A 15,191-nucleotide genomic window follows, 5' to 3' on the forward strand; every position below is an offset into this window, starting at 1 on the left:
GGTGTGGATATGGCCAGGGACAGCTTTGGATTAAATTTGGGTGGGAGGGTACAAGTGCCTGCTGTAGAATAAAAAGGTGGGGGAAACGCTGAAAAACAATGATACTTTTCACAGTGTTTTCCTTTTGGAAAGGAAGGGGGCTTCCTCTCTGCCCAGTGCCCACCCACCCAATCTCCTCCCCTTCCCCTGCTCCTCCCCTCCCTGCCCCTCCCCCAGGTCAGTTACATCTATCCTAAACATGCTTGCACAGAAATAAATCCCATTGAACTAAAAAAGTATGCAAATGATCAAACCCACCCTCCTTTCTCCTCCCTTCTCTCCCCTCCCTCCTCTCCCCTCCCTCTTGCCCCTCCCTTTCCCCTCCTCTCCCCCTCCCCCTCCCTTTCCCCTCCTCTCCCCATCATCATTTTAACCTATCTTAAGCATGATTGCACAGGAGTAAAACCCATTGAACTCAATAAACATGCAAATGATCAAACCTGCCCTCCCCTTCCCTCCCCCTCCTTTGCCCCTCCCCCTCCTTCCGCTACCCTCTCCCTTCCCTTCTCCTTCCCTCTCTCCTCCCTTCTCCTCTCCCCTCCCCCTCCTCCTCCCCCATGGTCAGTTTTACCTATCCTAAGCATGACTGCACAGGAGTAAATCCCACTGAACTCAATAAACATGCAAATGATCAAACCTGCTCTTCTCCTCCCCTTTCCCTCCTGCCTGCTCCCAGCCCCCTCCTCCCCTGTGCCCTTCCTCCCTCTCCTCCTTCCCTCCCCATCCCCTATGGTCAGTTTCACCTAACCTAAGCATGATTGCGGTGAGTAAATCCCACTGAACTTAATAAATATGCAAATTATCAATCCATTCTCAGCAAATTTAGACAGGATCCCATTTCTTACCTCCTAGATTAAAAAGCAGAGAAATTCAAAAATAGGCAAAACATTTTGTGGTTTAAGAACGTACCTATAGCCCACAGATATTGCTATCAAACTTTCAAGAGCAGGGAAATTGGGCAGATATAGTGAATGCACCAGGGGAGCAGGAGACCTGAACTCCTCTTGGAGATATTGTACTGCCCTACAAAGTTGTCAAAATGCAAACACAATTTGGGTTGGTCTTTCAGTCCAATCCACTTCCTGTGTAGCTTGGAAGAATTTGGTAACATGTGCCTCTGAGCATATGGTGAGTGGTGGCAACACCTGCCATCTCCAAAGATGGAGATTTACATTTTTGTATGTTGGTTGAAGTTCTTACTTTGCTTCTTTCCTGTGTTACTACTATTACTATAGAGAATCTAATCTAGAAAATTTTATTTCCCTCATTATTCATCCTAGAAACCTGTGTCAAATTTATTTTTATTAATTTCAAATCCTTTTTATTGGTCAATGTCATATGATAGTGAAGACAGCCTTTTTTGTTTCAAATTGGAGGTTATGTTCTATTTCTATTTTGGGTGTATTAACAGTTGAATCTGAAACTGCAGTTTGATGTAAAATCAGACAGATTACAATATGTTGCTACTTCAGCAATGACTCTAGCTGTTGGAAAAAACAAACTTGGCCTGCCCAAGATGTATGTTTTCAGCCTGCTATGTTTAAACCACTTCATTTAAGGAAAGGTGGGCATGGTCAATTAAAAACATAGAGCACACCTAGAAATTTGCTAGAATATATTTTACCTCTCACTGTTTTATCTTGTTTAAACTGAGACACTCCTGATGTCCACTGGAGACTATTCTGCAGAATAGTGAGTGCCATTTTTCCACAATTGTTTTTGGAGTTTTTTAGTGTATATTTTGCAAAGTGTTGCTGTGCTTCACATATTCACAGAAACAGAAGCAAAAGAAAATGATTTACTACAGGAAACATCACTAAAATTGCAAAGTAAATCAAAGATATTTAAAGTGACTATCTGAACTATATCAACTGTATCTTAATATTGTTGCTTCCTCCTTGCTAAAACAAGATCAGCACAGCACATGTCTTGTTTCTATTATTTGGGCTGACTGCAGGTGTTGTCACCACTCACCATATGCTCAGAGGCACATGTTACCAAATTCTTCCAAGCTACACAGGAAGTGGATTGGACTGTGAAAGACCAACCCAAATTGTGTTTGCATTTTAACAAATATCTCAGAGAGGAGTTCAGGTCTCCTGCTCCCCTGGTGCATTCACTATAGCTGCCCAATTTCCCTGCTTTTAAAAGTTTGATAGAAATATCTGTCGGCTATAGGTATGTTCTTAAACCACAAGGTTTTTTGTCTATTAGTGAATAATCTTTAGGAGGGGAAAACCCCAAAAGATGAAGAAAGGGGTGGGGAACCTCAGGCCCAGGGCCCAAATGTGGCCTCCATGCCTCTCTACCTGGCCCTCGGAACTCTTCCCATTAACAACCTTCTAAGGTAGAGCTGTTATTACTTCCATACTGTACATAAAGATGCAGGTAAAATTATCAAAGGGCTGGAACATCGTCTGTACAAACTTAGGCTTTACCTTTTGGGGCTTTTTAATTTAGAGGAGGGGGGAAAGACTTTGGTAGTGGCACGGGGCTTAACAGAAGTTTTAAAAATTGTGGACATCTGGGAAAGGTTGGATACAGATAATTCTTTTGTCCGTCACTACAAGCACTCAGGGTGACCCAATGAAACTGGTTGCCAGTAATTTTGGGGGAGAAAAAAAGAAAGTACTTCTTTAACCAGCATGTAATTAAGTTAAGTAATTCCCTTTTACATGATAGGGATGCTCAAGGATTTCATTTGCCCCACATTTTAAAGTAAACCAACATGATTCGCACTTTATGGACTAAAACATAGATTAGAATGCAGTTACCCTTTGGTTTCTGCACTTTTCTCCGAATTTTGCAATACAGTTCATTGCTCAAGAAATATACCAAAATCCATAAAAATCATATTTTGGGTTAAAATATATATACAAAAATATGTATTTTGAGGAAAAATAAATACACAAATTCTATTTTTGGGTAAAAGGTATATATGAATGCATATTGTCTGAAAAAAGTTTGAAGATGAACATTTCATGGTGTTTTTTTTAAAAAAAATGATGCAGAAATGGGATGGAAAAGACTTATTAATGAACACATGTGAAACTGAGATGGACTGGGAATAGACTTACTTCTCCATCCCTAGCCACTGCCTCTGCTTGCTATGCAGTACAATCCCATGAATGTTTACCCAGAAGACAGCCCTACTGAGTTAAATGGAGTTTCCTTGCAAGTCAGCATGCATAGGATTGCAGCCTTAATATCGGATTACAGCAGCCTTGTAAATAAGCCCAGAAAAATTACTAGCTTGGAAATATCTTCCACCAAGTTGCCTGGGAAAAGGGACTGGTTGATAAACCCGTCTGGGAATGTAGGTCTTTGATGGGAGCAGGAGTCTCCTAAGAACTTTCAGCACCCTTAACAACCAACCCTTCCCAGGATTCTCTGGGGGAAGCTATGACTGTTTAAAGCGGTATTCTTTAAATGTATAGTGCAGTTGGGACCTAAGTCTAGATCAGTGGTTCCCAACCTGGGGTCCATGATCCCCAGAGGGGCCAGGAAGTCATCCTGGGGGGCTGTGAAGAGCCAAGACAGGAATTATTTATTAATTTTTTTTAAAAAAGTCTTCAGGATGGCTAAAATAAACTCAGCAAGCGTGAGCGACTTTCATTCCCAGCTCCTCACCCTGCCCTTCAAGGAGACCAGCTGCTGATTGCTCTTCCTGAGCTCACAGCTCCTTAACCCCTTATGGAGAAAGGTAACCCTAGGCTTTGCATGCTGTGTGGACCGGTGGCGGCGGCAGCAATAGCAGAAGGAGAGCGCAGATATGGCAGCAAACATGTACTGACTGGGAGGTGTGCGTGTGTGTAGAGGAGGGGCGGTCCTCTGGCCTTCTCGCAACCCACCAGACTCCTGCAATGTGCATGACACAGAAAGAGGCACACAGCAGTGGCAGCACACTCTCCCCTCCATGTGCATTTCCCTATCGTCCCACACAGGCCATTACCAGGCTAAGGAAGGGTGGTGGTGGTACTCCAACCCTCCCTCCCCCTCCCTGTCCTCATGGCCAGAGTGCCCTCCCTCCCATGCGGCTGCTCCTTTTCACTTCCAGCCATCGCCACCTTTTCCAAGCTGCCTTCTTTTGACCCACCAAACCTCTCCCGCACCTACAACTTGACATGCCTTTCCTCCCTCTAACCCTGCCCCTTCCTTCACATGACGTGTCTCTCTTTTTCTTCTCTCTCTGCCCATTCACACTCACTGCTCCCCCGACACCCAGGTTTGCTCCTATGTTGATTATGCATATAGCTTGCGCGAACCATGTGTTTACATTTATTATATATTTATTTGGCTTCAGTGTCCTGCAAGGCAGATTTCTCTCTCTCCTGCCTCTGTTTCTCCGCCTGCATGCAAATCATGGTGATGACCAGAGTAGCAGCAGCAGAAGGAGCAACAATTAAATCTTTTGAGGTGCCAGAGGGGGTCCTCTACTCATAAAGATTGGGAACCACTGGTCTAGATTCCAGAATCTAAAACTATCTAACTGCACCACTGCGGGAACAGAATGTGAATCAGACACGGCTGTGGTCTGATCTGACAGAGTGATTTGTATTGTTCTGAATGTGTTGATAGTCTCAAAAGCACCAACACCTTTTCTTGTTTTCTTGCACAGGGCAGCAGACAGGCCCACACATACCACAGAGCTTAGTTGAGAAAGAGAGGGCGATTTCTGCCAAGTGAAACCAAGAGGCAGGCTCTGGCTGAAACAACACATGCGCTTTGCCTTTGGGCTATGAAATTTTGTTGACCTGGATGCAATGGTAGAACAATCGGATTGCCAAGAAAAACAAACAGAAATGCATTCCATTGTGTAATACGATTCCACAGACCTATGACAGGACAGGTAAGTTCAGAGGGAAAGAGCACTGTTTGCCAATGAGACAATCCCGGAAGAATCTCTCAATATTACCTGATGAAAGTAGGCTCATGCCCATTTAATCTTTTTTGCAGAAATAACTAACACGGATACAAATAGGTGACTAGGCTGTAGCTCAGTGGTAAGAGTCCAAGCTTTAAGAACATAATCAAAGCCCTGCTAGATCAGGCCAGTGGCCCATCTAGTCCAGGGTCCTGGTCTCACAGTGGCCAACCAGATGCCCGTGGGAAGCCTGTAAGCAGGATCGGGGCACAACACCACTGTCTCTATCTGTGATTCCAGCCTCCAACCGTGGAGGCAGAGCATAGCCAATGGTATGAAATATACAGCCAGACGAGCACAGGATAATCACCAGCGGGCACTCAGACATTGGGGAAGGGCAGCTGCACAGTGGTAGAGCATCTGCCTTGCATACAGAAGGTCCCAGGTTCAATCCTTGGCATCTCCAGGTAGAGCTGAGAGAGATCCCCTGTCTGAAACCTCAGAGAGAAGCTGCCAGTCACTGCATGCAATACTGAGCTGGATGGACAATTTGAGTCCGATTCATTAGAAGGCAGATTCCTGTGATTATCTCCCCCCAGAAATATTAACGAGACACCTGGTTGTGCAAGAGGCAGTGCACACAGAGTAAACGTCAGTGGCTTGAAAACTCAGGGAACTGTGGGGGTTCCCCAAAAACCTATTAGGGGTCCTTCAATGAGAAGATTAAGAGACTTAAGAAGGTTGCCTTTGCACCAGCTAAGGAAACCCGTTTCCCCTGGTGACTGCCTTGGCTTGCCTCCATCCGCCTGCTGGAACCAGCACAAGAAACCTACCTTCATGGATAAATGTCTGATATCTATATACTAGTATTTGATTCTAGTGGTTTCTTCTCAACGGCGGTATATAAATTAAACTAAATAAATAAAATAAATAAACCTGTTCAACACAGCAAAAAGAGCAAAGCACGCTCCCTTTTCCACCGATGACAGATGAAAGTGTGGCCTTCAGGTGTTGTGGACAACTACTCCCATTACTCCACCCACTGGCCTCATTGGCTGGGGGGCTGATGGCTGTTGAGAGTCCCACAACATCTGGAGGGCCCACCTTGGGCACGTCTGCTCTGAGGCATACAACACAAGTCTATGTGCCCTACATTTTCCCAAGGACACTCTAACATGCTTCAGGATTTCTGTGCGCTTTTTATCTTTTTAAGCCAGAGCACTGGATTTGGAAAATTTCTGTTGGCAATTCATAGCAAGCATGAAAATTATGCAACAGTTATTTAAACACTAGAACATTCTTGTGGCCCTGGTGCATATGCCGGTGAATTCGCAGAGTTCAAAAACAGAATCAACATCTTATAGCCATCTGTGCATAGTACAGCTCAAGCAGAGGCTAAATGGTCAACAGTTTTGCATGCATGCTGATCTGACAATAGATATTTCTACTACTGAAACTGCAAAGAAATTCTCTCTCCTGTGCTGGTGCTCTCCACTTCCCTGATCAGTTGAAGTTCTATGGCAGTATTATGGGATCTGTGTCCTCATGAGAAGGTACTGGAGAAGATCTAGAATGCTTCTTGTATTAAACAAAGGTACAAGTTGAGCAGGTGGAAAACAAGCACACATCAGTACCCTCCACAAGTTGCCCCAATACAAGAAAACAGTTTAATGCCATTTTGTTTTGTCATCTAGCAATTGGTAGGAGTTGGGACCTTTGCTAGACTGAGCAACCTTAATCCATACTTTTGTAATCACAGTAACGGAATACTGTTAAACAACATGAGGCTGTTGTTGACCATGGTTTGGAACCTTCAGCTTTTGCAGAGCGCTACAGATTGCTTTCAATTTCACCAGTTTGAACAATAAAGCCTACATGGTACATTCCTTCCTAAATTGTACCTAGGGCTGCAAGGATTAGTTGATTGGACTGGTCAGACTTAGGCTCGTCGGAACTAGTTTGGGTTTTTTACTAGAAAACCCGAGTTCTACGACAAAGAGCCAGGTGCAAAAGCTACATACTTAGAATGAAAGAAAAGGGCACCTCTGAGCACAGTCTGAGCCTTGGAATTTGCTTTCAGTGCCAGAACTGAACTGAGCTCACAATCCTTTCACTCAAAAGTCCACTCCTGGTTAGCTCTCTTTATTTTCAGTCTATTTTATGTGGGAAAAGTCACTTTGTTGCTGCTACTGTTAAGCAACTAGGAGACAGAAACGCTTGCTGATCTTTTGCAAATCATGCAGAGATCTACCAGAAAATCCTGACCTACCTTGTGCACACCACTGTAAATTAACCGACTGAAAAGCCTTTTGATGGACTAAAGGTAGTTTTTAACTTCAATTTAAAATCATTTTAGTGGAAGCATTTAACATCTTAGACGAGGCATTCCCCGGTCTCTCTTGTACCAGAAGGAATGCCTCTTCCCAAAACGTGCCTGCTGCAACCTATGCAGACATCATCTGAAAATAAAGTATGCTTCCCTCTGTCCAAAACTACTATGTTATCCAGTTGCAAATGGAGATGGAAACGGATTAAAACATTTAACTGCAGGTTGTTTTTTTTAAATTGCTTTTATGTGCTGCATTTTATTTTGTCAAATCACTTTGAGACTTGTTACTGTGTAACCTGACTGATAAATGACATAAAAAACCCTGAGGATTTTTTTAAAAAAATCAGGTAAGATAGTTCCACATTGTACCACTTTAGACTGCAGCTGATGGCGGGAGTCATGTGGGCAAAGCTCCCTGATGTAAAGAATTCTCTGAGCATGAAAAACTAGCATGTTTTAAAGAATGCTTTCCACTTAGCCTTCACCCTGAGGCGCTAACTTCCCAAATGTTGGACTAAAGCTCCCATGAGTTACAGGTCCATTCCATACATTTAAAGCGCGTGGTAGTGACTGCTCCCCCCTTTGGCTAACCCAGGCCAGCACCCAACTCCTGCCAAAGTCTCCAAACCTACAAGTTTAAGTTAGATCACCTGGCAAGGAGTTGGGGACATCTGGTGACATTTTTCACCAGTGATAGCAGGGTGTGCTGTTCCTAGGATCTTGGGGTTCTCAGTATTTCCATTATCTCTTCCTGTCTGGGGGGCTGTGAGCTGAGACGGTAGTGGTGGCAGCGATTACTGGATAGTTTTGGACCAACTAGCCTTCCCTGCAGGGCAGGTTGGCAGTTGGGCAAGGAAGGGTGTAAGGAGACTCTTTTGGACTCTCCTTCCATCACAATGGCTTCCCCTGAAGAATCCTGGAAACTAGTTTACTCCCTCACAGGCCTACTATTCCCAGCACCCTTAACAAACTCTAGTTCCAGAATTCCTGAGGGGAGGGCATGTGATTTAAATGTGCTTTAAATGTCTGGTGTGGATGTGACCACTGACCACAGCCAGTGGGATGATGGGAGTTGCAGTCCAGCAACATCTGGAGGGCCACAGGTTCCTCACTCTAGTTCAGCCTTTCCCAACCAGTGTGCCTCCAGATGTTGTTGGACCACAACTCCCATCAGCCTCAGCCAGCATGGCTGAGGCTGATGGGAGTTGTGGTCCAACAACATCTGGAGGCACACCGGTTGGGAAAGGCTGCTCTAGTTTAACTGAAGTGGAGGAGAATTCATACCTGCATTGGGAAGGAAAGACTATACCACATGCAATTTCTGTATGATTGAATCCAGCTCTTAGTGGTTAGGACTAGGATGGCACAAGAGTCATATTTCAATACTGATGAGGCTGTTATACCTGTTTACTCAGAAGTAAGCCCCACTGAATAGTGTAGGATTGCAGACTTATTTTATTACATGCTTTGAGCCAACGAAATGGTTAGATACAAACTAAAACAAAAATAATTTTGTGTTTGGACTGCTGACTCAATGGCAACAAGAGCTGGAATGTTTTGTTACCAGCCTTGTTTGCTGACTGATCCCAGTGAAGAATCCTCTCCCCCCCCAATGACTGCAGGTTTGCACAAGAAATACACTAATGAGCTTGAAATTCAAATTTCAAGACTGTGGAGAGCTATTTCGTTTTGACAGATAAAGAATTAATATTGTTTATTTTCTGGAGGGGGATGCATACACACACACACACACACACACAGATCAAACAAATATAAATGCATTGGTATGAACGTAATTTTAGGGCCTAATTTTGCAGTGGAAGCCTATACATGTCCCCTTAGAAATAAACCCCAATGATTTCAGTCAGACTCACTCCCAGGAATTTGTGCACAGGACTGCAGCTTTAGATACCTCCTTTAGCTCGGCGGCAGAGCATCTGCTTTGCATGCAGAAGGTCCCAAATTCAATCTCCGACATCTCCAAGTAGGGCTGGGAAAAGACTCCTGCCCCAAACCCCGAAGAGTCACTGCCAGTCAGTGTTGACAATACTAGGCTAGATGGACCAATGACCTGACTCAGTATAAGGCAGATTCCTATGGTCCTAACTGTATGTTTCATCCCCCCCATGTGTAAAATAGCAGGTTGGGGCAGAAGCAGCTTACTGGGAGGAAGGGCGGGATATAAATCTAATACATAAATAAACAAACAGAGATGCTACACTAGCTTTGCAGCAGGTGAGTCGCTATTATTTACTGGGAGAGAGAGGGAGAGGGGACTAGGCAGCAGGGAAGTCAGTGTGGTGCAAAATACCTTTTTCCTTAAAGCTATCACGGCATCTTGAACTTGGCTGTTAGAGGAATATCTATGCTACAGATGTGTAGTTATCAGTTTAACTGCCATAGCTTCCCATCCCACGCTTATTTTCCCTAAACTTGGTGATGGTGTCCTTTTAAAACAACAACCCCCCCACAATTTCCTCAGTTCATGAAGAGACCTTTAGATTGAATTATTGGGAAGGAAGTCCTTGCAAGCTCTCAATAGTTGTATTCTCAATAAGGGTTGTATTCAACTAAATCCTACTGCAGGTGTAGGGGACCTTTTGGTTCTCTAGATGTTGATAAACTACAGCTCCCATCATCCTTGGCCATTGGCTGTGCTTGCTAGGGCTGATGGGAGTTGTAGTACAGCAACATCTGGAGGGCCAGAGGTTCACCAACCTGTCCTACCCAAACTAGACCTACTGAAATTAACTTTCAGTGGATCTACTCTGAGTAGGACTAGTACTGAATACCACTCTAACAGTATAATCCAATACATGTCTACTCAGAAGTAAGCTCCACTGGGTTCAATGGGACTTACTCCCATGTAAGTGTGTATTGGATTACAGCCTAAGGGTCTCAATGCATGATGTTTTCCATGGAATTCTTTTTTGGGCTTCAAAGCCAAGCATTTTGCTACCTAATTACATGAAACAAAAACCAGATATCTCCCCACTATACTTACAACAAGAGAGCCCACTTTTACCATGGTTCAAGATCAACAACATGGCAGCAAATAAAACACAAAAATGTTAATTGGTAGAGAAGCTACTTTATAACCACCACATAGAAGCCAAGCTGTCCAATCACTCTGTAATTTGCAAATCCGTTATGTTTTGACTGAACTAAAAATAAGTAACATTGGATAAGGTAAAGTGGAACTCTTCAGGATTTGGCATGCTTCCTTAATATACCTTTGCAGAATACTGCACAATAATTTTCTGCTTATCCATTTTAATTACTACAACATTCATCTGTTACAAGCCATCTCCAAAGAAAGGAAATTGTAGAAGATGCACCCTGTTTTTGGAATTGAGCCACATGAAACTTTTTCTCTAAGTGATTGATTGTAAACTGTCCACAGCCTGTCATCGATAAGCCTGCCAAGCCACTGGCTGAGCTGCTGTGATGTCACGAGCTGGTTCCACACTGGCATTTCGGTCTGGAGTTCCCTGCTTTCTTCACTCACTTTTAAAAATCCACCCGATGTTATCAGCCTGTTTTCTATGTTGTCCTCTATCCCGACCCTCTGATGTAATTTGTCACAATTTTAAAATATATATATTGCAACTGCAGCACCAGCCTGTCTAGCTTTCAGGGTCTCCTGTGCCTTTAATTAAAGGTTTCCTATTCACAGGCCCTACCTGTTTTATTGCTTCTGGTTGAGCTTGACTAGAGGATTAATAATGACTGGTCTGTTAATTGGCCCTTGAATAGTCTCTCTTAATTGTCCCCATGTCAGTTTCTGTTCCTGCAAAGGAAAGGCTTCGATTACTGTATTCCTCTCATTCCCACCCCATCCTTTTCAATTTTTGCAGTGAAATAGCACTATTTGTTAAAAATGAACACAAAATATTAACTGTTTAAAAATAAAAAATAAAAGGAATAAAAATAATAATTTAGGTATTGTGGGGATCAAACCAGGAGCCCTGTACTGATTCACCGCTATCTGCACTCTGATGGAGAAAACTGCAGGCAGTTCAAATTGGCCCAGAGCAGAATGCTCCTAAGTCCTGAGAGGCACATGATCCTGGACAGCCAATTCCATGTCCTAGGTTTCACACACAATATGTAAACTGATCATTGAGCTTTTATCATGCTAATTATGTGAATATATGATCATGGCCAACGTGAAGTAGTAACTGAAACAAACGGCATTTGTAGTTCAAATGACTACAGTCTACAGTAGGGCCCCACTCATACGGCAGGTTACGTTCCGGTCCTCTGCTGTAAAGTGAAAACCGCTGTAAAGTGGAACCCATTGAATAGAATGGCGCACAATGCCCGAAAACCGCCATAAAAGCGGAACAAGCGGCGTATGAGTGGGGCTTTAGTCTAATTGTGTCTAATTGAGACCGCTGCATTAGCGAAGCGCCGTAAAGCGAAGTGCCGTAAAGTGGGGCCCTACTGTATTCTGGACAATGAAGGATTCATGTTCACATTGCAAAGAAATGATTTATGCAAAACATACATGAATATGTATATATGCTGCACATTTAAACTGGTTTAGCATCAAGCCTGGGAGCCCTGCCAAGTTTTATAGGTCTGCTAGGGAGCATACTCATCATCCTTGCTGAGCTACAAATCTCTAGCATACACTGAGGAGAAGCCACAAAATACTGCAGTGTACCAAAGGCCACAGCCTCACAGGAAGGGACTATTTTAAAAGTGAGTGAAGAAAGCATGGAACTCCAGACCACAATGCCAGTGTAGAACCAGCCCGTGACATCACAGCAGCTCAGCCAGTGGCTTCGCAGGCTTATCGGCAACAGGCTGTGGACAGTTTACAAGGCCTGAGCCTCACAGGAAGGGGAGCAAAGAATAGGACTGCCTTGCATTCTTGCCTGCTTCCCTGAGTCGAACAGGTTCTGCTCTGGGTCACCTTGAGTCCCCATTCTCCAAGGAGATAAATGTAACATAGCCTTTCCCAACCTGGTGCATCCAAATGGTTTGGACAACTACAGCTCCCCTCAGCTTCAAACAGTATTGCCAGGGTCATGAAATTTGCTCCCAAGAGAGGCATTAATGGCCACCACCTTGGATGGCTTTTAAAAATGATTAGACAAATCCAAGGAGGATGAGACGGTTATTATTGGCTACTTCCTATAGCAAGGGGGTTAACAGCAGTGCAACAAAAGTGGATTTTGTGAGCCTTTATGGTAGCTAAGAGACTTATACTTTGAGCCTGGAAGAATAAATACCCACCATCTATTATACAATGGTCTGAGGAACTCACTGCCCTGACTACACTATTTCATATAGACGTCAGTTTCGACTGGATGCCTATTTGGACATCTGGAGGGCTTATATTAACTTACATGCTTAAGTAAAACTGCATGTACCGACGATTATTAGATCTGTAATGTAAACTGATGGTAGTTTACTGCTGTTATTATTATTATTCATTTATTATTTCTTTTTCTTTATTTTTGAACTTTTAATATTTTTATTTATTTTATTTCAGTCTTTTTTCTTTCCTTTTATTGTTAAATTTGCAAATTAATTAAAAAACAAACAAACCAATGGCTTGTTAACCCTGAGGGGTATGTTCTACCGCCACTGCCAGGGCATTATGCTCCTGAATACCTGTTGCTGGAAACTGCAGGAGGGGAGAGGTGCTTTTGTGCTTATGTTCTGCTTGCAGGCTTTTCAGTTGGCTACTGTGAGAACAGGGTGCTGGACTAGATGGGCCACTGGCCAGATCCAGCAGGCTCTTCTTATATTCTTATGAGTTGTAGTCCAACACGTCTGGAGGGCTCTGGGCTGGGAAAAATCTGGTATAACATATGTCCTTTGGCTGGAGGTTAAGAGTAGGGACTTTTCAGGCCAGGCATGTGGAATCCGGGAAGTTTCTTTATAGGAGGTCAGACTATTGATCCATTTAGCCCAGTACTGTCTGCTCTGACTGGCAGTGGCTCTGCAGGTCTTAGGGTTTGAACCTGGAATCTTCTACAGGCAAAACTCATGCTCTGCCACTGATTTCCCTGTATGGTCCCTCCCTGGATTAGTAATTCTGCTTGGAAGTGAGCTGTATCCCCCACTCTTTGATACTTTGGCTCAGTTTGTAATCTGCACAGAGATCCAGTTTGAAGCTTGCCAGTGTTTCAGACAAGCCAGCTAATGAACAACATTCATATGAGTGTACATCCACCACTCCCCAGGACAAAATTCCCAGGATGTTAGCAATTTCTTTTTTTGCACAATCAAGAATAAGGCTTGCAACACTGCTGTAAGCTCTGGAGGCTGTTTCCCATTGCATTGTTTGTATAAATAGTTTACTTTAACATCTGTTACTTCAGCATCTATCGTTTTTGTGAAAGAAAAGACCTGGAGCCAAATTCTGCTTTTGATTCATAAACACTTGTTCTCAGACAAGCCAATGGGGGATCCATGCGCACGTCAGCAAAGCTATCTTCCAGAACTCAGGCTATTCATTATTTTTATTCTCTGGCTTCAACCAAAAGAGAGAGACAGAAAACCCCCACTCTATCTAATTATATTAAATAGTGGTTAAATGGCTATAATCAAGACAAGCTGTATTAAATAGCTCTGGTTCCTTTCTCAGTATTCACAGAGCCCCGTGCTAACCTCATTTACCGACAAACAAGTCACTCTCACATCAAGTTGCAATTAATAGATGCTCTTGTGAGTTTATTTAATGAATCAGAATTTAAATATGTTGGATGGAATCCTTACCCTAGAATAACCACTGCCAAAACCAGCATTGATTTCTGTGGACCTCAAGCTTCTTTTGCCTTGATAAAATGATTTGTTAGGCATTTGATTCAGTGCATTTCACATCACAAAGTCAGTTGATAAACCATGACAATTTGATACATCTTGTGAATGCCCAGTATATATACTATATTGTATATATCATCTATTTTATGTAGTACAAGTGGGACCTGCAACAAAATGTTGCAGTATGTCCTCAACTCATTAACAGGACTGCTCCTGCTCAAGGTTCCAGCCAAACAGCCATGCCTCCCTCTGGGATATGGCACAGCTTTAACCAGCTTAGGCTGATTGCTCAGATGCATCCCTACTTGGAGAGAGATAGCCTGGCTTCATTAACCCATGCTCTGATAACTTCCAGCTTTGACTACTATAATGCATTATATGCGCAGCTGCATCTGAAATTAGTCACAAACTGATGTTTGTTTAGAATACGACTGCTAGACTGCTAACGGGGACAAGGGATTATGAGTATATTACGCCACTGCTTTGCCAATTTGTACCAGCTCATGATCCATTTCAGGCTCATTTCAAAATGAATTTGAAAATGCATGTTTTATCTTAAATATGTACATTTAGAAATATGTACTTTCAGAGAAAATACATTTAGCAATGCATCTGCTGTGAGATGAATATGTTTAAAATGCATATTTAAATACAAATTTTCATGCAGATTTTTTAAACAAGAAATCTGCACATTATGGCGGAAACAGTAGAAACGGACTTTAGAAATGGACACAGACCAGAAACAGACTAATCTATTCCTAACTCTAATCTTGTCCTTCTCTTCTGAATTACCTCCTCTGATACATGTCACCAGGGCTACATGCCCTTCCTGTTACTCTGTAATACACGGTAAGGGTAGACAGATTGTACTACATCCATCCTGTTCCATTTTTGCCAGTATTCATAATTCATACTGTTGCTTATAGCTCAATTTTTTGAATGAAAACTTTGCATTTAAATTGTATGCATTATTATATGCATTTAGAAACACAGGAATATAGGAAGCTGCCTTATACTGAGTGAGACCATTGCTCCATCTAGCTCAGTATTATCTACACTGACTGGCAGCTGCTCTCCAGGTTTTCAGGCAGGAGTCTCTTGCAGCCCTGCCTGGAGATGCCGAGGATTGAACTTGGGACATTCTGCATGCAAGGCAGATGCTCTGCCACTGATATATGG

General features: G+C 43.0%; 1 protein-coding gene across 3 annotated transcripts in view; it reads right to left on the reverse strand.

Annotated features, from left to right (window-relative positions):
- EFEMP1 (EGF containing fibulin extracellular matrix protein 1) overlaps positions 1–15,191 on the reverse strand; it is a 113,694-nt gene that overhangs the window by 42,520 nt on the left and 55,983 nt on the right. The window lies entirely within an intron of this gene.

The sequence above is a fragment of the Rhineura floridana genome, chromosome 4 (genome assembly GCF_030035675.1).
Source record: "Rhineura floridana isolate rRhiFlo1 chromosome 4, rRhiFlo1.hap2, whole genome shotgun sequence".
Classification (NCBI taxonomy): domain Eukaryota; kingdom Metazoa; phylum Chordata; class Lepidosauria; order Squamata; family Rhineuridae; genus Rhineura; species Rhineura floridana.